Genomic DNA, 22,597 nt, shown 5'->3' on the forward strand with positions numbered 1-22,597 from the left:
TTTCTAACACTCAACAGATCATAGCTCTCTTCACACGTGCTATATGTACGTTATGTTTCTAATGAAAATGTTCAGTTTGTGCTTCTATTTAGCACCTATTTAAAATTCCTTATCAAACTGTAATTTCCTTGAGGGCAGGAAACGTGTGTCTCCATAGCCTAATAAAGTGGTGCCTAATAAATGGCTGTTGAACAAATGAATGGTTTGTGCTTTATATTATAGTGGTTTTGTCCTCCACTGAACAGTGCACTTGAAGGTTGTAGAAGATTCTGGAATCGCGAAAACATTCTGACTATCCTTAAGTATCCAGCAGATTTCCCTGAACACAAAGGACTTGCAGATTGTTGAATAAACAACAACAACAACCAATGAAATCACATCTTTGGTGTTACTGCATTGACTCCAAATAATTTTACTGGGGACATTATTTCCATGTGCCTGTGGGAAAAACTAATTTCATAGGTGCCATCTGGAATATTGTTTAAAAAATATTATTGCCTACAAAATGGAACTTGAGAGAGTGTCTGGGGAGGCTTGTGAGTAAACAAAGGTGCCCTGTGACAGAGGTACCTTCTTTCAGAAGGGTCACTCATGGAACAATAAAGCCGGCAGGCCCCAGCTTCTGCTTCTACAATTTTTCTAGTTAAGAAACCAAATTACACAGTCTTACCAGATGATCCAAATTCTGGCATTAAGGTAGGGATGTCTCAAGCTCTTTGTTTGAAGTTGAACTTTTAGACTGTTCTGCCTGTTGGTTACTCTGTAAGAGCGAGAGTAACTGACACGACCACAGAAAGGTATTATGACAAATAAGCACTCTTGAAGGATCAGATATGTGTAAAGGAAAACACATCTCTACTTAAGGATCTGAGATCACTTAAGCAAGGAAGATTTGGGCTCTTGAATTTTCATACAGCTCATTTGAAGGACGGGAAATTCTAAGTGTTTTCCTCAGTGTTCTTTGTTGTAAAACACTACAGAGGAATACAAATTTTGTAAACTACCTTTCAGTAAAACAAGCAAATAAATCATTCATCTGTGCCTCGGCATTTAACAGGAGGAAAAAGTGAAATTAAGCGTTTATGATAAGAAGACTTCAGCAATGAAGTACTTTGGAAATCTACAATTATTAATAATCTTAGGATGACTTCTACATGGTTTTCTTTCCCATCCAAAGAACATTTCCTTGAGAGTGACAGGAAGAGGAAATGGCTACAGATATTCATTTCCTTCATTCAATATTGCTGCCATCTTTGCATATTTATAGGAACAGGATTTTGTTGTTGATTAGGGTTTTTGCCCTGTTGAAATGGGTCTTCAGGACATGTAGATTTCTAAAAGGATGAACATGTTGTTGATCCAGGAGGAAATACAAAACCAGTCTGGGTAAAATATCACCTTCCAATGAACTCATAAAAGTGCTAACAAAAGATCAAGATGAAAAAAAACAATTAATTACATGGGACTGAGTGAACTGATGAGGATGAGTATAATTTTTGTGACTTTCTGTCTGAATTAAAAAAAAAAAAAAATCCCACAAGGACTCAGAGGCAAAGAATATACAAATCAATTTTCACTGCAAAGTAAAGGAGCTGTTACAGTGGAGGATTACTGGACTGAATGTCAATATTATGACATAGTATAAGTGTGTTTCATGTTTGGTAATTGCAATCATTGTTGCTTTTGTTGTGGTCATCCATGTACAATGCTTGGTGTCAGTCTATTTATCTCTTGTAAAAATAAAATACAGTGTGTGTGTGTGAAAAAAAAAAAAAAAAAAAAAAAAAAAAAAAACTAATGAAGGAGAGCTGGCTTTACCAGATGTTAAAACGTAAAAAAAAAAAAAAAAAAAAAAAAAGAAAAATGAAAAAGTCAATGTGGTATAATCATAAAACATAACTATAAAAAAGTAAAAGAGAAGGAACTAAAAAAAAAAAAAAAAAATATCACCTTCCAAACAAATTTTAACTTTGTACTTAATTTGTTCAAGTATTTCACAGAGAATTTGTCACCAGGCAAAACTCTTAAAAACTAGTTTTGAGCCAACATGTGTTACAACAGTTGTTAGCAATCCCTGAATATTTTCGTAGCATTAATTCAAATATACTGGGTAACGTTTGATATACAAAGCTCCAGGCTGATCTAGTCTCAGAAAGATTCTTTAAAGTTATAAAGCTGTCCATTGTGAACTGAATAGACAGGGTGGTAGAAAATGAATGTCCACCTTCAACTCTGGCAGGTCACTGTCTCAACATGCTATCAAGCCTTTTCATTAGTTATGTTAACAAAGAGATCCCAAGTCCCGCCTAAGTCCATGGACCTCTGAAGGAAGTCTAAACAATTCTGAGTGATTTGGAGTAAAAGCAGTATTAACCAACAAAGTCAAAAGCTTGTTAGCGGGCACCCTCTCCCCCAGAGAAATTTGTTCTCCTAACCTCTACGCCATTCTGCACTTCCTAACAGGGCATTAACAGCTAGTGATGGTTCTTCAATGTGCATTCTTCTTTTCTGTATCTTTCCTTAGCTGGGATGGGAAGCAACATATATGTATTAGTTTTATTTTGGTTTATTTATAGGGGAATAATTTGCATCATGTGCACATCTGTGTGTGTGTGTGTGTGTGTGTGTGAGAGAGAGAGAGAGAGAGAGAGAGAGAGGGAGGGAGGGAGGGAGGAAAGGAATACTCAGAAATATTGAAAAAGTTTGAAGACCACTCATCTAGTCTTTTCAACTAATTAAATGAAATTAATTTGAACTCTAATTTATCTCCCTTCTCACACCCCTCTATTTGCGACTTACAGAACACTATATTCTTTTTCTTAAACACTCCATTATAGTTGTTACATTTACTCCATGCAAGGGCCTCAAATTTCTCCATCTCATTCTTCTTGTCTCCCCAGTCATGAGGCAGTGGGCGTGTTTTTTCCCACCCCTAACTGCTTCCCTTTGGTACACACTCATTTCCTCCCTTCCATTTTCACAAATTCAATATTTGGAACCCAGAAAGAATAAGAAACAAATAGAAATTATTACAACCTAATATTTCCACATTTGTTCTGTCTGGTCTCTCAGAGCTCCTAATTAGTCTTGTCTTAATTCTTTGGCAAATTTCAGGAACTTTCACAGTCTTCAAATTATCATCTTCCAATATTCTCACTTGGGAATTCCATGGAAACCTCCTGCCTCCATGCAATCCTAGGATTTGATTAAGAGCCATATTTTATGGAATGCCATGAGAGGTCTCACCTATCTGGCCTATTTTGTAACATTCTACAAGGTACAGGACCCAGTATGTACAGATATGTCCTCCCAAGCCTTTCCAATCAGTGGGCTAGGGAGAGCCATTATAGTAATCATTATACCTTTTGCCAGTCTTTTTTCAAATCTGGGATCATAATTGATGGGTTTTATTTATCCCATCGGTAGAGCCTTTCTTTGTTTCATGGATCTCATTTTCTTGAGCAGTCCCACTGGCTTCAAACCCTTACTTGCCATAAAAGTAAGATAAAATTGCCCACCAAGAGGCCCTGGAATACAGCCAGTCTGTTGGAATTTAAGTGACGGTCCTTGCTGCCCTGAAGCTTATCTGTGCTGGACACGAGCGTAGCCCGGAGGGCAAATAGATTGCCTGGCACACGTCAGGGTAACATAAGTATGCAGGGGAGGAAATAGCGAACCCTTGCGGGGCAAACTGAACTAGGCAAATCCACAAAGCCATGGTCGGTGAGCACAAACCAGTAGGTCGGCTGTCCCATATTCAGTAAATGAAAATGTGAGGTTTCTTTTGACCTCATGTGCTGGTGTAAACCTATGGCGCACACAACCCCCAAAGACAACGCATTCCACAGCAGGCCAGGTTCCTTGAGTCATAATGTCATCCTTGAAAAAGATCAGGAAGGTAGAAAATACGATCTTTACAATTTTTGTGTACCTAAAGGGTCCATGATCTATTAAACAAATGTAAAGAGTGATGGTTTCAGGGAAACACTAAAACAGTCTTTAAAAATAGTCAGTTGATTCCAGTGATTTACGTCATCAAGAAACAGACCATCTTAAGTAACACATGGGCAATAAAAGCGAGCAGATGTTTGCATTCTAACCAGGGCACTAATGGAGGTGCTATGGCACGGTATCAAAGTAAAGTTTGCCATCTTCAGAACTGCCCACTGGAGTTTTAAATACAGCTGCGTAACTTTGACTCAACAACCGGTAAGCTTTCCCGGGCCACTCTGAACATCATGCCCTGCTGCAGGTAAGAATGAATAATTCACCGTTAACATGCTATGTCAAACTCATTTCCTGAAATGGACCTTGAAGCGTGTGATTGACTGTAAGATCCGAACGTGCCATAAAGACAATTCCTCGGGTTGCTGAATTACAAACATAAGTTATTATGAGCGAAGCACAGTAAAAATAAACGAGCGAGTCCAAACCCACAAGAGACTGGATTTGGAATTTCACGCACAGGCTCTCTAAGCCTCGCAGTTAGGGAGTCAAGCATCGGGTACTTGGGTAAAGCTTGATAGTGGAAATGGATTCAGAAAAGACACCCTCTCCCTCCCACTCCCCTTCAGAAATTGACAGCGTTCAATAAATATTGAGCCAGGTTCTTCTGGCTCAGTAAATGACTCCTGGGAGTATGGAAGGCATTTGGAGGATTAACTCTTTAGGCCACCAGGCTAGAATAATTCTAGGGCCACTGCCCTAGAATAATCATTTATTAAATCAGGAATAGCCAACCAGCTCTGGAGCACCTCAGAGCTAAGGAGCCGGGATTCCTGCTACACTGGCGTTTTTGAGTAGGGACATTTAAAAAGCAAATTGCGGGGACTTCTCTGGTGGTCCAGTGGTTAAGAATCCATCTTGCAATGCAGGGGACGCCGGTTCAATCCCTGGTCAGGGAACTAAGATCCCACATGCCGTGGGGCAACTAAGCCCGCATGCCACAACTAGAGAGCCCGCCTGCCGCAACTACAGAGCCCACGTGCTCTGGACCCTGCGTGCCACAACTAAGAGTCTGCATGCCGCAATGAAAGATCCCTCATGCTGCAACTAAGACTCGACACAGCCAACAAATAAATAAATAAAGCAAACTGCGTTCACACTACTATTACAGAATACGACTAATTACAAAAACCAGACAAGCCCTGCCATTTCTAGGGGTCAGTTTCACCGGGATGAACCCCGCCAGGACATTATTCCGCAGCCAGTCTCTGGCACCTACCCCTTGGCTGGCTGTCTTGTCATGTGGAAGAACAGTGCCCCTTTCACCTGATTCCTGCTGTCTTCCATCACTTGCCCGCTTTCATTTCTGTGCCATCTAATCCTCTTTTTTATCAAGACACCTAGAGAACAATGTCTTCTCAGCCCCACCGACTCAAGCACAATGACCATTTTTGTCTCGTGTCATATTTCTTGATTTTTTAATGTTACCTCCTCATTTCTTACTTACTTCTGTAGTTGGCTTTTCCTGCCCATTTGCTTTAACTTTGCAAGCACTTCCCGTGAAGTTTCATTCTGACCCTTTCTTTTGTGTTTTGTTTTCTCTTTCTCTCTCTCTCTCTCTCTCTTTGGTCCCCAGTATTTTCTAGCAATTTGTGGCTTGCCCCTTCTTTTCTTGATCCCTTTGTCTTCCACCTGCTTGTTTGCTAGGCTTTTGTTTATAGATGGAGGGTGGACTTGGCTGGGTAGGGGAGAGTAGATTTTTGTTGCTTTGAGACCTCCTTTCCTCTATCATCTCCTGCTACTCTTTTCTTTCTTATACTCTTTTTTCTTTTCCTTTCTTTGTTTTACCCCTGACCTCTTTGGACTTCCACATGACTTCTAAATCATCATATTTGGTCTTAAAAAAAAAAGTGACCTTTTCTTATGTTTCATTCGACCTAAAAATAATCAGTCAACAATGGCTACAACTTTCAAAGGGAAACATACATTTGTATACATGTAACATACATAGATACATACATAGATACGTAGAGTGTCGCTATATCATCCATAGTGACTCTAATAGATAAAACAAGAACTGGGTGTACTAACAGTAGTATGTGGAAATATTCTACAGGAACCATATAAGCCCTGAAAAGGTCTTGGAAGCAGCAATAAAAATAAATTTTACGATAAATATATTTTGGCATATAACAATATTCACGTTTCATTGGAATTACTAGTGTTATATATTGACATCTAAAGTTAACTGTGAAACTCCTGATCAACAGCAGTAAGTTATATACGACACACACACACACACACACACACACACACACACACACAACTGTTCTTTTCCCCACAGAAGGCAGGTCATTTAAAAATAAACTTTTGTATAATCTAAAACTCACATATTGACTTATGCTACCAAAATACAGCCTGGAGTAAGCAGAGAAACAAATAAATCAAATGGACAAGTATATATAAAATAGACTGCTTCAGAGATAACACGGGACAGGTTTTATTAACTAATTTATGACCTACAATCTGTTGGCGGAGACCTTCCTCCTCCCCAGTTTCAGTCTTCCTGAGCAGGATAAACAGATCAGAAGGCCTGATGGTGTGCAAAGCTCACATCTTTATCTTTGCAAGAGCTTTATTTGGGGGCCTGGAAACAGAAGTTCTCACCATTTTTCATTCACTGTAATGTCTGATGTGCTTTCTCTTTGCTGCAACCTTCACTTGGGATCATTCTACCAGGTTCCTTCTTTATCTTTGAACTATTGGCAAATGATTTACTATTGGCAGGTCACTACATTCACAGACAAAGGGAACTCTCTCTGGTTTGACACTGGCTAGCTCCTGCTACTGCATTGTGACTCCTCAAGCATCCAGACTTGGACCAACTACTATTGCACATGCTAATTAGAAGTTTCTACTGAGTGCTCCTGCTTTGAACTCAGCAAAACTGAAGCCAAGTGGGTCTTTATGAAGTGAAAAGGCAGCTCCTCTGGGAGATACAATTCGGATTTAGAATCGCCTTTTTAAATTGCTCTTATACCTTGAAATGCATTTGCATCAAAATGGACCACACAGAGAAAAAATGATAAAGGCAGGGAAGGTAGTGGAAAGAGGAAGGTCTTAAAAGCATGCTTGGGGCTTCCCTGGTGGCGCAGTGGTTGAGAATCTGCCTGTCAACGCAGGGGACACGGGTTCGAGCCCTGGTCTGGGAAGATCCCACATGCCGCGCAGCAACTGGGCCCGTGAGCCACAACTACTGAGCCTGCGCGTCTGGAGCCTGTGCTCCGCAACAAGAGAGGCCGCGACAGTGAGAGGCCCACAGACCGCGATGAAGAGTGACCCCCACTTGCCTCAACTAGAGAAAGCCCTTGCACAGAAACGAAGACCCAACACAGCCAAAAATGAATAAAAATAAACAAACAAACAAACAAACAAACAAATAAATAAAGGAATTCCTTTTTTTAAAAAAAAGCATGCCTAAGACTTCTAATTCAGATTAAGAACTTCCACTCCACTTCCTTCTCCACTCCTCCCACACACCCAAATCCCTGCCTGGGTGTATACAGTAAACTCTCAACTATCCAGATGGAGAACCAAGCACAACTTGGTTATCCGAAAAGTCATACAAATGTGTCACATTCTTCCACCCAAACAAGAGAAATAATGAAATAAAATGCCTCCCACTCTCTCCCACCCATTTTTCTGTATGAAAATAAGTGTTTCTTGCGTGGAAAAATAACTGAATGGGGTCTGGATGGGACACTTAATCTTTCTGATAATTCAGTGAGAGATAAATGTGGCTATAAAGAGACAATAGTGGGTCAAGAACAGAGGGAAAGAAGTGGAACCAGGCGACAGGGGGAGACTTTTGGTAGCGACTAGGATCCTACAACGCCAGAGCACCTGCAGAGAGGGACGCTAATACCTGGTTTCCACGGGGGGCTTAACCCCTTCTGCCCTTTCACCTGCTCATTGCAGCGTTTTCCTAAGCCGATGGCTGCAGCTTTCACTGTCTAATGGCTCCCTTTAATGAGGGAATATTTGGAAGCCAGAATGGAATTCGCTGAGGTCACTCAAGGGCAGCGGAATTACATATGTCGTATAAAATGCTCCCGCTAAACTGATGCTAGAAAAACAGAATGGGAAAGCCTTCACCCAAACCCTACAGGGAGTATGTAGTTAATCGACTGTGCTCATCTGTTAGTGCAAACTCTCGGGTTACATTTTCCTAAATCCCATAGTCCTCTTACAAGTGATAAGGGATCTCAGCTGAGAAAAGCAATGTAGCTTATTCCTATATGGGATCCCTTAATCCAGGCTGAGAGAGAGGAGGAGAGGGGGTTGGAATGAAATAGAAGGAATTCACTGCACAGCTGAAGCCAATAGCTGCCCTGTACATTATCAACAAGGTGAAACTTCACTAAGGTAAACTTACAGAGTGTTGAGATCTCAGCTGTCAAAACTGTCACACACCACCCCACCCCCTCGGAAGTTCTTGAAGATAGCCACTCTTCCTCTAGGCTTCATTGCTGGTCGATTTTGGAATAATAATAGTAACTCATGTAGGTAGGACCTTCGACCATATCTGAAGTTATGTTGATTGTCCCAACAACCCTGTGAGGTGGGTGTTTACGGCCTCATTTTCTTTTTTTCTTTTTTGGCCGCGCTGCACGGCTTGCGGGATCTTAGTTCCCCGACCAGGGATTGAACCTGTGCCCCCTGAAGTGGAAGTGGGAAGTCCTAACCACTGGACCTCCAGGGAATTCCCCTCATTTTAAAGATGGGAGAACTGAGGTTCAGAGAAACTTAGCATCACAAAGCTAGTAAATCGATGAGCGAGGACTTGAACCCACACCAGGACTTCCGGCCCCAAAGCTCGTGCATCTTCCACTGCATCAGGCTACAAATGATTCCTTTCTCTACTGTCAAACCAGGTCAACTTTCATTGCTCCCTACATCATTAATGACACCACTATTCCTCTAGTTAGGTGGACCAAATTCCTGGGAGTCTGCCTTGACGCTTCCTGGTCCCTCATCATCGCTCATGTCCCATTCATTACCCATTGCTGTCTATTTCACCTGTGAAATATAACTGAAAGCCACCCACTTCTCTTCCTGTCTACCTCCACGATATTAGTACAAGTAGACATCGTCTTTCCCTGGACTCCTCTTTTAGGCTCACCCACATTCACTCTGATGCCCTCCGATCTAGTCTCCAGGATGCTGCCAATGTGGTCTTTCTGAAAGACAAATGTCATCCCTTGTTGAAAACCCCCTGATGCAGTCTGGCCATTTCCTACCCCTCCAAACACTGACTCACATCCCTTCCTACCACCTCTCAGTTGAAGCACCCCTTTCTTGGGGAAGCTTTCCCTGACTTCCCTTGATCATCTAAATCCTCCCAGTACAATCTCATGGCAACATATAACTATATAGCTTTTATTCTAGGCAGACTTTTACTCTTGTTTGCATGATATGTCATCAACGGTTGTCTCCTACACTGGACTGTTATGTACTTGAGTGCAGGCACCACTACGGTCTTAGCACGTAGGGTGATGCCTGGTTCAAAGCAGGAATTTGATAAATATTGTTGAATGAATGTTGAGCTTCTTTTTTTCTCTTTTCCTGCTTTCTTTCCATTCCCATATCCTCATCGCTATCCCATCCCTTGTCCCATCTTCACAGGCTCTTGCTGTCTTACTTCATCTTAATGGGAAAGAAACCCACGCCAAAGCAGTAAATACAGCAACTACAATTGTTGCTCTCTCTAGAGCCATTAAGTTCTACTAAAACACTCTTGACACCTTAAAAGACAATTAAATCATTCTATAATGCTGAGATTTTAGGCATCCCTGTGGGATGGGGGAGATACACTCTATTTCCCGAGTTCTCAGGGGAAATGCTTTCCAGTTTAACAAGGCTGACATTGGGATGTATCTTACACTTGTTGCTGCCCAGGGGGCAGTCATGATATAATTGTCATTGCCCACCCATGAACCTTCTTGGTCATAGAAGTTCATATTTTTCTCACTTCTATTGAGTTCTAGGCATTATTTGAAACAAGCCCCCCACATTAGGAGAAGAGAAGTCACATGCTTGGCAAAGCCTCTCAAAGAAATGAAAAGGAGGAAAGGTTTCCTCCAGGCCAGAAAGAGATCCTCTTAGGGCTCAGGTGGGACTAGAGGAAAGTCGTCTGGACAGATACCTAGGAGATCAATGGAAGCCACCAAGAGTGCTGGTTCTTAACACATTTGTGGAAATGTGTCGGAAGGGCTAAAGAATGAGCACACTGACAAGTGTAGTCACTTGGTGGATATTCCTGGGGGTATGAAGGGATAACTGCATTCCCAGGTAGGACCATTTGAGGAAGGAACATAGTTCTGGTTGTTACCTCTTGGTAGAGACTCGGAGACAGTAGAGAAGCTCTTTAAAAAAAATGCTGTATTTTGGCACAGAACATGATGGCATCGTGCAGAAAAGCACACACATGCCAACTCCAAATGAAAAGTGATTTAGCAAAGTTGGAATCTTAAAAAGTTTATCCTGACTATATTTTCCATTTTATGTATGCACAGGAGGAATACATGATTTTTGTAAAACATTGCTCTGAACAAGCCTAGAAGAATCCTTTCAATAAAAGTAGCATAAAATGCTTCAATGTTAAGAAAACACTGTTAGGGTCTAAATGGAAGAATATTTTTTCTTTCTTAATGCTGTATCTTACAATAGAGGTTATCTCAAGTTCAGTGAAAATAAGTCAGAAATAGAGAGTCACTTGATCTACGTTTTGATAAAGCCACTTCTGTGGACTGAATTGTGCCCCCCCCCACCAAGTTCATATGTTGAAGCCCGAACCCCCAGTGCGGTGATATTGGAGATGGGGCCTTTGGGGGGTAACTAGGGTCAGATGAGGTCATGAAGGCTGGATCGCCATGGTGGGATTAGTGCCTGTGTAAGAAGAGGAAGAGAGACTGCTCTCTCTCCACCATGTGAGGACACAGTGAGAAGACGGCTATCTACAAGGCTCCAGAACTCTGCGAAATGAATGTCTGGGATTTGACCACCCAGTCTGTGCTGTTTTGTTATAGCAGCCTGAGCTGACTCATACAGCTGCCCTGTTTCCTCATCAAACCAACACCGTACGGTCCCCACTTGCCTTAGCCAGGAGTGAACTTTTGGCAGGGCACATCAGCCCACAGGACACATCCCGTCCACATCCTAGCAGCGATATCAGATTAAATGTTATATTCCACTGGGGTGGGATGTGATGGGTGGGGAGTGGGAGAAAGAGAATGGGATCTGAGGATAACCTTGGGGGCATAACACCTTAGAGAAGTCCATCCTCAAGACCCCTGGAAAACCACTGTTATGAACTGAAGCCAGGGAGATTTCTACTTATTGTTAATAAAACAAGTGGATTTTATCAATGAACTTACTAGCCCAGTCTCTCCCACCACTCCTGTTGGAAAGCTTTCAAGCTGTCAAATTAATGCGTACCAAATGAGTATTTTTTTGTTTTGCTTATAAAATGTGTTACTTTGGGGAAAACACCTTAAAAGGGGGAAACTTATGTTTGAGATAACATAGATTGCTACCGAAGCCTTTAGAACAAGAGTCTCAAACACAAAACCTACAGCGGACAAACAGGTAACACAAATTAGAAAAGAGGACCTGATACAAGACATTAGAAAGTATATCATGCTTCACTGAAAAGCATATTTTAAATCACCAAGTGGGACATATGGGACACCAGTGTTCGTCTTCTACTTCTTCAACCCCTTAATTGCCTTTTTTTTTTTTTTTTTTTTTTTGCCGCATGTGGGATCTAGTCCCCTGACCAGGGATCGAACCGGGGCCCCCTGCATTGGGAGCTCGGAGTCTTAACCACCGGACCACCAGGGAAGTCCCCACCCCTTAACTGTTTACTCGAGGATGCCTCATCCACCCCGACACATTTCACATCCAACTAATACTTATTGATTGGCCTCCTGCCCAGCATTGTGCTAGGTGCTTTCAATACTCATAACTGTCCAGTGAATTGTGTATTTATGTCTCCAGTGATAGATGAGGAAATTGAATCCCAGAGAAGTTTAAGATGACTTAGCCAAAGCCACCATCCACTACTTTGGAAGAAACTTAGGAAACACTGCTATTCTTTTGTTTCTTAGCTTTACGCCAAGTATATCAGTTCGAATAAACTTGTTATCTGTTCTCTAGTAGTTTATGTACTGTTTTGTTCCCCAAGGCAATACATGATGACTCTGTCAGTACAGATCGAAATAGCTGCACAATTAGATACTCATGGGGGAGGGGGGAATAATTCTGGTTTAAATAACCAAGGCCTCTGTTGCAGAACAATAGCTATAAATAATGCAGGATTTCCTGGCTCGAGCTCTTTGACCAAAATTCCAATTCTGTCACGTGTTAAAACTCAAACTGTCAAATTGAGGGGGTTCTGCTTAATTTCATCTCTGTCTCAAGTTTAGACAAGTGAAGAGCAACTCACAAGACAGTGTGTGCAGTTGGAGCCAATCTTTATGCAGATCCAGCTATCAAGCAGCCAGCATAGCTGAGAATGCTACATTCCACAAAGCACTGCTAGCCATTTTCATTTTCCTTTTAAATAAAAATCAAAATTAACTGAACCCTGGGCAGCTATACATAAAGTAACTCAATTTCTCCGAAAGCTTCACTCACAGAAGATTCCCTTCCATGTGATTGCAAGCAATTAATTAAAAAATGGAAATGTACTTTTACATTTAACTAGAAGTCCTAGTCTAGTCGTGTCTATCACCTCGCCAGCCAAGCTTTCTTCAAATATAAATAGATTTTAAATTGGTTTTGCCAATGTCCTAGATACTTGGAAAATCCTACTGGCGCAAACCAGTTATTGATTCGCGGTCCCTGACTCTGAGCCTCACATCTACAACCCTACAAGTAACAGCATGGTGCTCCTGCCAGCCTCATAAGAATTGTCCCTGGACAATTAGTAATTTCCAGTGGTTAAAAGCCAGTATAAAAGCTCTCGAGTCACCTAGTACTCTGGAAACCTCTCTTCTTAATGTGGTGCCCTAGGAACCCCTGACAATCCAAGAAAATGTGGCCTTGAAGAATACATCAGCAAAATATAAATAGGTATCATCCAGCTCCCTGTCACTAAGAGACGCTCTGCAGGGCATCTACCGGACACGTTCTGACCTGGAAATCATCTGGTCACTGAAAGCATGAACATCTTGACCTGTGTGTTACCTGTTTTCTGCCCACCAGCTGGAAAGCTCTGACTTCAAGAGTGTCCCTCAGGACGATCAGCCAAAAAAGTGAGTGGTCAAGTAAGTTTGTAGCAAATCATACTTCAAATGCTGCTCACCGTGCAGGCAATGAGACTCCTCTTTGCGGAAATGCTATCAGTTGCATGAAGATTTGGTTTAAATTCATCTGTCTCTTGTATGCCCGCTTTTCCTCCCGAGTACTTAGCATAGGACTTCAAAAGGCACTCAATAAATATTTGCTGAATGAATGTAACAGGAATTAATAACACAAAATGTTTTTGAAAAGGTAATTGATGTCAAATGGTAGGCAGAGAAAGCCAGAGAAAGTTCACCAGGGATAGGAATGCTGTGTACAAATTTGGTACAGGGTCTAAGGAAAGAATTTACAATTGATAAATAACTTTTGAAACCAGGTTCTTTTATGTCATTGCCTCTGGACTAGGCCACACTGGTGGCAGGAGAATCTCAGCCAAACACACTGTGATAGCAGTTTGAGAAAGGGAAGTATAAATGATAACAAAACGTTAGAAAGGATCCCAGGAGGAAACACTTTGCCATCAGCTTTCCAGGAGATCTTTAAGAATAGAACAACAATGACGACGACAGCAACACACGCACAAATACTTATTTAAATTCTTTATAGAATAAAGGGGGAAAACTGGATAACATACAGAGGACCTTGACATCCCCACCGTAGCATGAAAGATGATAAAAATTAGGGTATTTTCCATCACATTGAGCCCCAAGGCTCGGGTTAACACCGTGTAGTTGAATTTTGACTGGCTCTATCTGTATTCTGGGCCTGGATTGCCAAAGACGGTTTCCTAGCTTTTACACATCATGACAGATATAGCAATTGACCCTATCTGTACAACATACTGGGGCAAATTGAGGAAGCTATGTGGTCCACGGATAGCCTTCAGGGGGATACGCCCAGCCCAGGCACAGCTAGATGACCCAGATGCCAAGAGGGATCAAGTCCTGGGCATGTCTGCAACCCACTGATCATCTACCAGTACTCTGTGGCCCATCTGTTGGGAAGCTTTGCCTTAGAGAATGTTCCTCGGGATGATCAGGAAAAAATGGAGCCATCAGGTAAATTGGCAGCAAACCATACTCCATATGCTGCACTTTTTCGGGGAGTCACAACACACATTAGCAAAGGACCGTATTAATGCTCCGTTACTCTCTTTTTCCGCCCCCAGGATTTTTCATCCTCCTTCACCAGGACACTTACTAACATCTCACAGACCTAAGGAGGCTGCCGAATGGTTCCAACGTCCACACAAGCACGCAGCACCAGTGACTTGAAAAGAGCTAATGCAACACCACCACATCCTACCTGCCTTTCATTGCAGGATTAGTTCTGACACTGAAATAACTTTAATCTTCAAGAAGGAATCTTCCTGGAACTCTATTAATGGCCAGGTGTTAAATACAATAATCACTATTACTGCCCCCAAATGAGCTGTCTGAGGAGCCAAAAGTAAGTAGATTCAGGAGTCAGGGCTCCCAGTCATTGACAGTAATTCACAAGACACTGGCAAGGAGAACTGGAAACAGGAGATTCCCCAAACCCCAAGCTTACCCCCAGCGCTCCTCACCCTAGGAGACTTATCTATCTTTCTGGTTATATATTCCTTTGGCTGTTGATGTAATTAGTGTATAATAACTGCGTACATATCAACTCTCAGAAAAAATGGCAGACGTGCTAGTTGATTTGGCTTGGGGCCATCTCTTCGGCAGGGTGAGACAAGCCGGTGTAAACATCTGTTATTAACCGTGTATTTTAAAATAGTGTTTTGTGTCTCCTGGGTTGCTAATTCCCATCAAAAGCAATACAATATCAAGACTCCTGTTTTTCTGAGCAGCACCTAGGAGATAACAAGCTTTAAAACATTTGCATTAGTCTTCTCAGTTCTGCTGCTTGTGTTATTAATTTTATTTACTAAGACATCTACTGTATTACACACACACTGCTTTTCTCGGTTTCATTCCCATCGAGGTGAGCAGGTTTCATTTAAACTGTGTTACCGCGAACAGTAAGGCTTTTTCAAGTCGAGAGCGCTAAATAAAACTGGCCATAGCTTTTGTTTTTATGAATAAGCAGTTGCCAATTCCTGTATTGAACCAATAGCCTCACTAGGGAACGGGCCATGACTTGCAATTTTTAAAAAAGTGGCCATTCTCTCAAATCTGCTTGCTTGCGCTGATTACTTCTCTTGAAATTAATTAAAAAATAATAATTTCTTAATATGAGAAATTGGAAATTGGGTCTTTGTGCCACTTGCCTGCTCCCCAAACCCTTAGGATTAAGTCGCTGCGACAGAAAACGACAATATTTCTCTGCGAGATGAACAGTCAAATCGTTCAAAACAATTATCCAAGCTCACTCAATTAACAAAACCACCTTGCCATAAAAAAATAAAAATTTGTACCCAATTCCAAAACCACTTTGGATGGCTATACTATTAAAAAAAAAAAATCGACTTTCTTTTCAAAAGTTTTACCTACGCCCCAGAACTCAGCTGGAATAGCTTTTTCTTCTTTCTCACTCAGTTGCCTCTGATAATTGACCATTCCCGAGTATTACTAAAATTCCCCTGCAAGTCTGTTAAACACTTTCACATTTCCATGTTTAATTACATTCAGATTTCAATTTTTGTCTACATATAGAATAGAGCCAAAATTTAACTCAATCGACTGCAATGCCTTTGACATAAAGCCTTTATTCATCGTTCTTGCCTTATGTATAAATAGACATACGCTACTTGTCAAAATACAAGAGTGGGCTTCTTTACATTGTCTAGAACAAAGAGCCCCGCTCGGCTTCTTTCTTTCCTCAGTGTCTCAGAAGGTGTCCTTTATTACATGTGCAGGATGCAAGGATTTTGCTGCCGCATGAATGAAAAATGATACCTTCAGACTGCCTTTTTAGTGACAAATTGCACTTCTGCAGACTATCACACTGCCTGTGGTTTTTAAGAACCCCACTTAGATTTACTATTACTTCCTTGGGGGACTCAGCCTTCTCGCAAAGCACCCCAGGGCTCATTTCCACTCTTTCAGAGTGCAACAAAGATGAGAAAGTTTGCTCATCGCGGTGGGAGAGAAACTCTTGGCTAGTAAAAAAACACTCTCTGGAATGTCTAAGGAGCGAAAATCACTGCCTCTGTGGATTCTTGGGGTACAAAACAGGCAGGAAAAGTTGTCTGGAGGTATTTGCGAAGCATTGTGTTTGTTCAGGAAGGAGCTGTGGAGTGAGAGGCTGAGCGACGCCTCTCCCTTTGCTTCCTGGGTGAGAGCAATGAGGCGTGCCCCTTAGCAGAAGCAAGCAGAGAGAGATCGGTAAGACTCACCGGCTTCCCCATTTTTCCTAGGACGGGGTTTTTGTTCCTCAACTGTGATCTGGAAGAGGCAAACCTGTAGGTCCTCCAAGCAGGCTGCCTCGGGTCAGCTGAATGACTGGGGCGTTCAGGGAGCTTGCTCTGTCCAGCTCGGAATCACTCCCCCTCTCCGGGCTGTGTGCTTCCACGCCTCCCAGTCAGCGCAAAAATCCGCCAAACTCAGGTCAGCCTAACAGGTTTCCTTATATAGGTAAACACGAATTGCATTCCTGGTGAAAGAAGTTAACTAGGAAGCCCGGTAACCCGGTTAACTCTCCACACGCCAGAATGGCTCAGAGTCAGCCAGTCCGCGTACGGTTTGGTTCCAGTACAAAGGGATTTGTGCGATTTAATTAAAATCATCTTTATCCCGGCAGTCTGTAAAATTGGCTCTTCTAGTGTGAGTCAACAGCTAGTATTTTATATCATGAGCTATGACCGACCTTATATTATATAAAGACACTGTAGAGAGGAAAACCGAAGCATAGGATATAACTTGTCTTGAAATGATTTTCAAAGAAGCAAATAGAACATGTGATGGGAAAAGAACACGAACAGACCTCTGTCAAGTAAGACTCCAATGCCTTATTTGAGCAGAGTAACTAATAGTTATTCAACTTTCCCAGGCCTTTAGTAGATTATGCAATAAGATCATTTTGAGTTTACTCCTTTTACAATGCAGTAATTGCTACTGTTTTTTTTTTTTTTGATGGGCGAAATGACACATAATGACATCTATTTATTCCCCGAAATAACCCTCCTGAGCCCACATATTGAAGTGTTATTTGATGGTTTCAGGAAAGAAATCTAAGACTTGTGAATCTGCATAATTACATGGAAAAAATTTTAAACAACCTCCTAGACTTCAGAAGATAAGAAAATGTATCTTTAAAAGTACTCTGTGGAAGGTCTAACTCTAGGCTCAAAACAGTCTTTAAATGTAAGTGTGTAACACATCAATTGTCTAATAATTGGCTCTTCCGCCCTACATTTATCTACCATGGAGGAAAGTAACAATTCTTTTAAAGTCTAACCAATTCCACTGAAGTCTCAATATGAAGTACAGACTCAAGACTTAGTACCTGAGTGTTGGAGGTGAAGATTGCCTGCTAAATAAAACTTATCTTAAAACGAATCATTTGTTCCTATTTCATCCACTGGTTGACCGCTCCTTGAGTAATGCCAATCTTAGCAAAAATAGCTCAGTGTTGCGTTTTAGGTCTCTGCTTGGGAAAGAGGAGAGAATGAATGTTTACACACTACGGAAGCCAGCACCAACACAAGCCAATGACGAAGGGTTTCTGCTAAGAGCGGGAGAGTGCAAAAAACACGGGGCAGGAAGAGTAACTACTCTTTGATTGCATTTTCCACTGGGTAAAGACTTTTCCATACAATTTCTCTTCATATCTCCATAGGAAGTGTGTGTTATTACTTCCTTTTCACGATAACAAAATTGACTCACAGAGACAAAGTGACGGGTCCAAAATCTCGGGATCCACTTGTGGCAGATCCAAAATCCCAGATCTTCTAGAATTTACTTCCAAGAGAATTTTCAAAAACCAAGTCAACTTGAAGAGACAGAAGAACATTAAAATGGCAGTTTTCCATGTTCAGGTATAATTTTTAGGAATCACATGTCCAGAGAGTTTAAAGGCAATATACACAAACTGATTAAAATACTCTTTATAAAGTCATAAATTACTGCTAAAATGACTGCCTTTACATGACTCCAGAATGATCCTAAAATGAGATATTAAGCGTATTTCTATTGAATACAAATTTGGGTTAAAAAATATTACGAAAATATAACTTTGCAAATATTGCACACGTTCTTCTGTTCACAATACACACATTTCTATTATATCAAGTTAAGACTCATCTTGACTGCCCCACTGGAAGGAATATTAGTGTTTCCTACTTATTGGGTTTTCATTAATCTTAAATAAAACTCTGTGTGCCATGCTAGGTAAATGGCTTTCACTAATATAGTCCATTTATGATCCCGCACCCTTTAGGTTCTCATAATTCCCGCGGAAGCAAGTTCTGTTTGTGCAGGAACTTTAGACTTTATTAACATGTCGATGCAAGACAAAGAATGCATTTTTTTCCAGGGCAGGCTAAACGTTTAAGTGCCTTAAGCTGGCCTCCAAATTTGTTCTTACAATTCTAAGCAAACAATCAGTTAGGCTTTAAACATAAAATGTCTTAGGCTATAATTACTGAATTGGAAGGTCAAAACGAAATTTGGATCTGAAAGTAGCCTGTTTCAAAGAGGGGATATAACACTCTGCTAAATCCATTTTGGATGCCTCAAGAAATGGTTTGGGAAAGACTGGGTCACGGAAGCAGCATGAATTCAACCTAACCATAGAGGACCCCAATGAGAGAGTACTTACAGCTGAATAATTACACCATGCCAAAAAAATAGCACTTATGGGAAACTAAATAAAATACAAGACCGATTTGAAGGGGAGAAAATATCATTGTGGTTTAAAGAAAACATCAGGGGACAGATTTGAGCAATTCCCAATGACATATAACTAATGAGTAGTTGAGCTATAATTCAAATCTCGGTCCATCAGACTACAGAACGTTTGCTCTTTCTACTGAACCCTGAGTGTACCACACTACCCAAGAAAGAGCAAATTCCTTAGAGGCAGAAGATGCTTCCATTCTGGTTCCGTCCCTTGGTTGTGTGACCTTGCATAAGTTGCTTATAATGTTTCTGAGCCTCACCTCCAAAATGGAAATAAAAATGGGTGCGTGTCTCACAGACGACGGAAAGTACCGAACGCGATTTTTAAAAATCCTTCCACATATTTATTGATGCTTCTATGGTCCGGGCATTCTGCTAGGTTCTAGGAATACAACCATGAGCAAGTGAGGCATGTCCCCCCTTCATGAAGCTAACAACCTTGAAGAAAAGCCTGTGCACATCTGTATTATGGAATGTGAAACTCTAATGTTTCCCTAAGTTTCTTATAACACAAACATGTTTAATTGAAGTTCCACCTCAGTATAGAAATACTAATAGGCAAATGTCCAAGCTAGTGCTCTCACTATAGTTAGTGCAAGTTACTCTTACTGGCCAGAGGCTGGCCTTACCATGATTACACTTGTTAGACCTGGGCTGAGCCAAATGAAGCAAATATCAGGGAAAGGTAAAACTGGATGCCTCCATCATAATGACAATGTCCTTTTATCTCACAGTTGAGGGGGGCCAGCATGTTCAACTGAAAAACATCTTGAAGATACTCAGGAAGCTGGATGTACATGGAGTTATTTTATCATTAGTTCTGTATATATGAATGGGATGGAAAAGCATAAAAAAGATTCCCTAAATATGTTAGCCAGCTATCTATCTATTAATCTATTATTAATTCACTTCTACGCACTAAACATTTAATTGGTGTGCCCAATGGATAAGATTCTCTGAGGGATACACACAGAAAAGGATACATAGAAAAAGAATGGTCCCTAGCTTTAACGGAGATTTCTAGAAAAATGTTATGGTGCTCAAGAGCTGTATCAGGCACAATGGATGAGGTTATGCTCTGGTAACAAGCAACCTCCAGATCTCAGTAGCTTACAACAACAAAGGTGTGTCTCCCACTCACGCTGCACACTTATGCAGATCACTAGGGCCGGTTCTCCTATTCATAGTCACTCAGGAACCCAAGCTGATGAAGGTTCCTTTCAACACGTACTTCCACGGCTGCTGAGACAGGAAACAGGGACTTGGTGAATCATGAAGTGCCTTTCAAAACTTCACTCCATAAAGGACACAAACTTCCGCTCACCTTTCATTGGCCAGAGCAAGTCCTCTGGCCCTGCTTAACTTCAGAGAAAGACAGGAGAACTAGAATACGTGACGAATGAAGACATGACAGCTATGGCAAATCATCAGGCTGGAGGGACGGAGCCATTCAGTGGACATATTCACGACCCCTACGGCATAATGCCTGGCATTTGAAGTTTGGAAATCACTGACCGGATCCAATTTCTAGAAGAGTGGGAGCTTAAAGGTGAACTCACAGATTATCAGTGGGTCTGGCTGAACCTTGAGGGAAACAGTGACATTTTAAAAGGATGTCCTGAGGCAGGCTCTTCTGAATATTTCTATCAGTTACTTGAGTGGTGAAATAAAAGGCAAGTTGATTTAATTTGCACATGGTGCCAAATTGGATAGCTAACACCTCAGAGGATTGTATTATAATTCAAAGTGACCTTGAAGAGTTAGGGGAAAATGACGTTAAGAAAGAAGCTTGTGTTCAACAGTGATAAATAGAAGATTGGAATGAAAGGTCTACAAAATGGATGGTAGAAAAACTATATTGAGCTAATACTAGCCTATAAGTTGAATATATTCTGGCAGCTTAGCACTTTTACTTGTAAAGCCTTTGGTATGGTGGTATTAGCCATGTAAGCACAGGAAAATAAGTGTTCTCAGAATACTACTTTACTGGGGATCCACATTTTCAGAAATAAGAAATCAGAGCAAATTCAGAAGCAAAAGCAGAAATTTCCAAAAGACTAAGTGCCCTAGGTCAGGAGTGAGCAAACTGTTTCTGTGAGGAGCGAGATAGTAAATATTTTCAAATTTGCCAGCCATAAGCTTCTCTGTTGCAACTACTCGATTCTGCTACTGTGGTCCAAAACAGCCATAGATAATATGTAAATGAATGGGCGTGACTGTGTTCCAATAAAACTTTCTTTACAAACCGGGGCAGCCAACCTTGGGCTATACTTTGCAGACCCCTACTCTCTACATTATGAGAACTGTCCCAGAATGGCAAGGTACTCACATTTACTGCAAGTGCCCAGAAGGTAAGAGGGACCCTATTTTGGCCTAGTTCGTTTAATACTGCTTTCCACACAGGTGCTAGTGAATAAATTGGTGAAATAAATAAAATTAAATTAGCCAAAAATGTTACTATACTGGTCTCCTTATTAAATATTCAAAAAGAATTGGACTATGTAATTCTTGAAAATGTCATGGAAATAAAATCCAAAATATAATTTACCTTCTCAATTTGTTAAATATTTATCAATTATATTGTCTTTTAGGTATAAAAATATTACTGGTGAAAAATATAATAAACCTTGAAAAGAAGGATTACAATAATGAAATTAAAGGGAACAAAAATTTGCAAAGCAGAATATACACATATAGCCCCTTTAATTTTTTTCCCAAGTTCTTTGTAACTAGCTGAGGTTGATAAAGCAGATCTTGTCTTAATTAGACACAGGTGAAAGTGGAGACAAGGAGAGGTTAACTCAGTTGTCTAATGTCACCAAGCTAGTGATGATGGAGAAGAAAATAGGACCCAGGTTCCCCGGGTTTACAATTCTAGACCATGATAAACACCAAATGCATAGGAACTCGGAAAAGAGAGCCAATACGGAATGCAATGAAAATCCTGCGGCGTGTCTTTCTGGGTGCCTGGAGGAAAGCCCAGCACTCTAAATATCACCTCTCCTTCCCTCCCCCAAGTGCCCCGCACCCCCTCACTCTCCAATCTAGTCTGTTTTGCAGTCAACCCCACGGCCTCTCCCTCCTTTGATAAAGCCCTGAAATCTAAAGCCTAGTTATGGGTGATTGTGTGTCCAAACGCCCCTGAATCCCGATTCTGACTACTTCTTTCTATCGCTTCTGACCCTTCCAGCTTCTCAGCCTCTGCACTATACGGCGGGATCATTCTTAGTGCTGGGGGCTGCCCTGGGCATTGCAGGATGCCCGGCAGCATCTCTGGCATCTTCCCAACGGATGCCAGTGGCACTCTCTCCCCTTAACCCCAAGTCGCGACAACCCAAAGTGTCTCCAGACATTGCCAAATGTTCCCTGGGTGCTGGGTTGGGGTGCAAAACTGCCCCTGGTTGAGAACGTCTGAACTAGATCACTGTAGTTGCTTTTTCTTCTAGTGGGATCTTAGTTCCCCGACCAGGGATTGAACCCGGGCCCAAGGCAGTGAAAGCATCGAGTCCTAACCACTGGAC

The 22,597-nt window shown here is 41.4% G+C and overlaps 1 protein-coding gene across 1 annotated transcript in view; it reads right to left on the reverse strand.

The window, feature by feature from the left end:
* MID1 (midline 1) overlaps window positions 1-22,260 on the reverse strand; it is a 398,682-nt gene extending 376,422 nt beyond the window's left edge. The window contains exon 1 of the mRNA XM_082447125.1: window positions 16,574-22,260. The gene's annotated coding sequence lies outside the window, so the exon portion shown is untranslated. The remainder of the gene's footprint in view (window positions 1-16,573) is intronic.
* Window positions 22,261-22,597: the final 337 nt, after the last annotated feature.

This window comes from Balaenoptera physalus (genome assembly GCF_965194825.1).
Source record: "Balaenoptera physalus genome assembly, chromosome: X".
In the NCBI taxonomy this organism is placed as follows: Eukaryota; Metazoa; Chordata; class Mammalia; order Artiodactyla; family Balaenopteridae; genus Balaenoptera; species Balaenoptera physalus.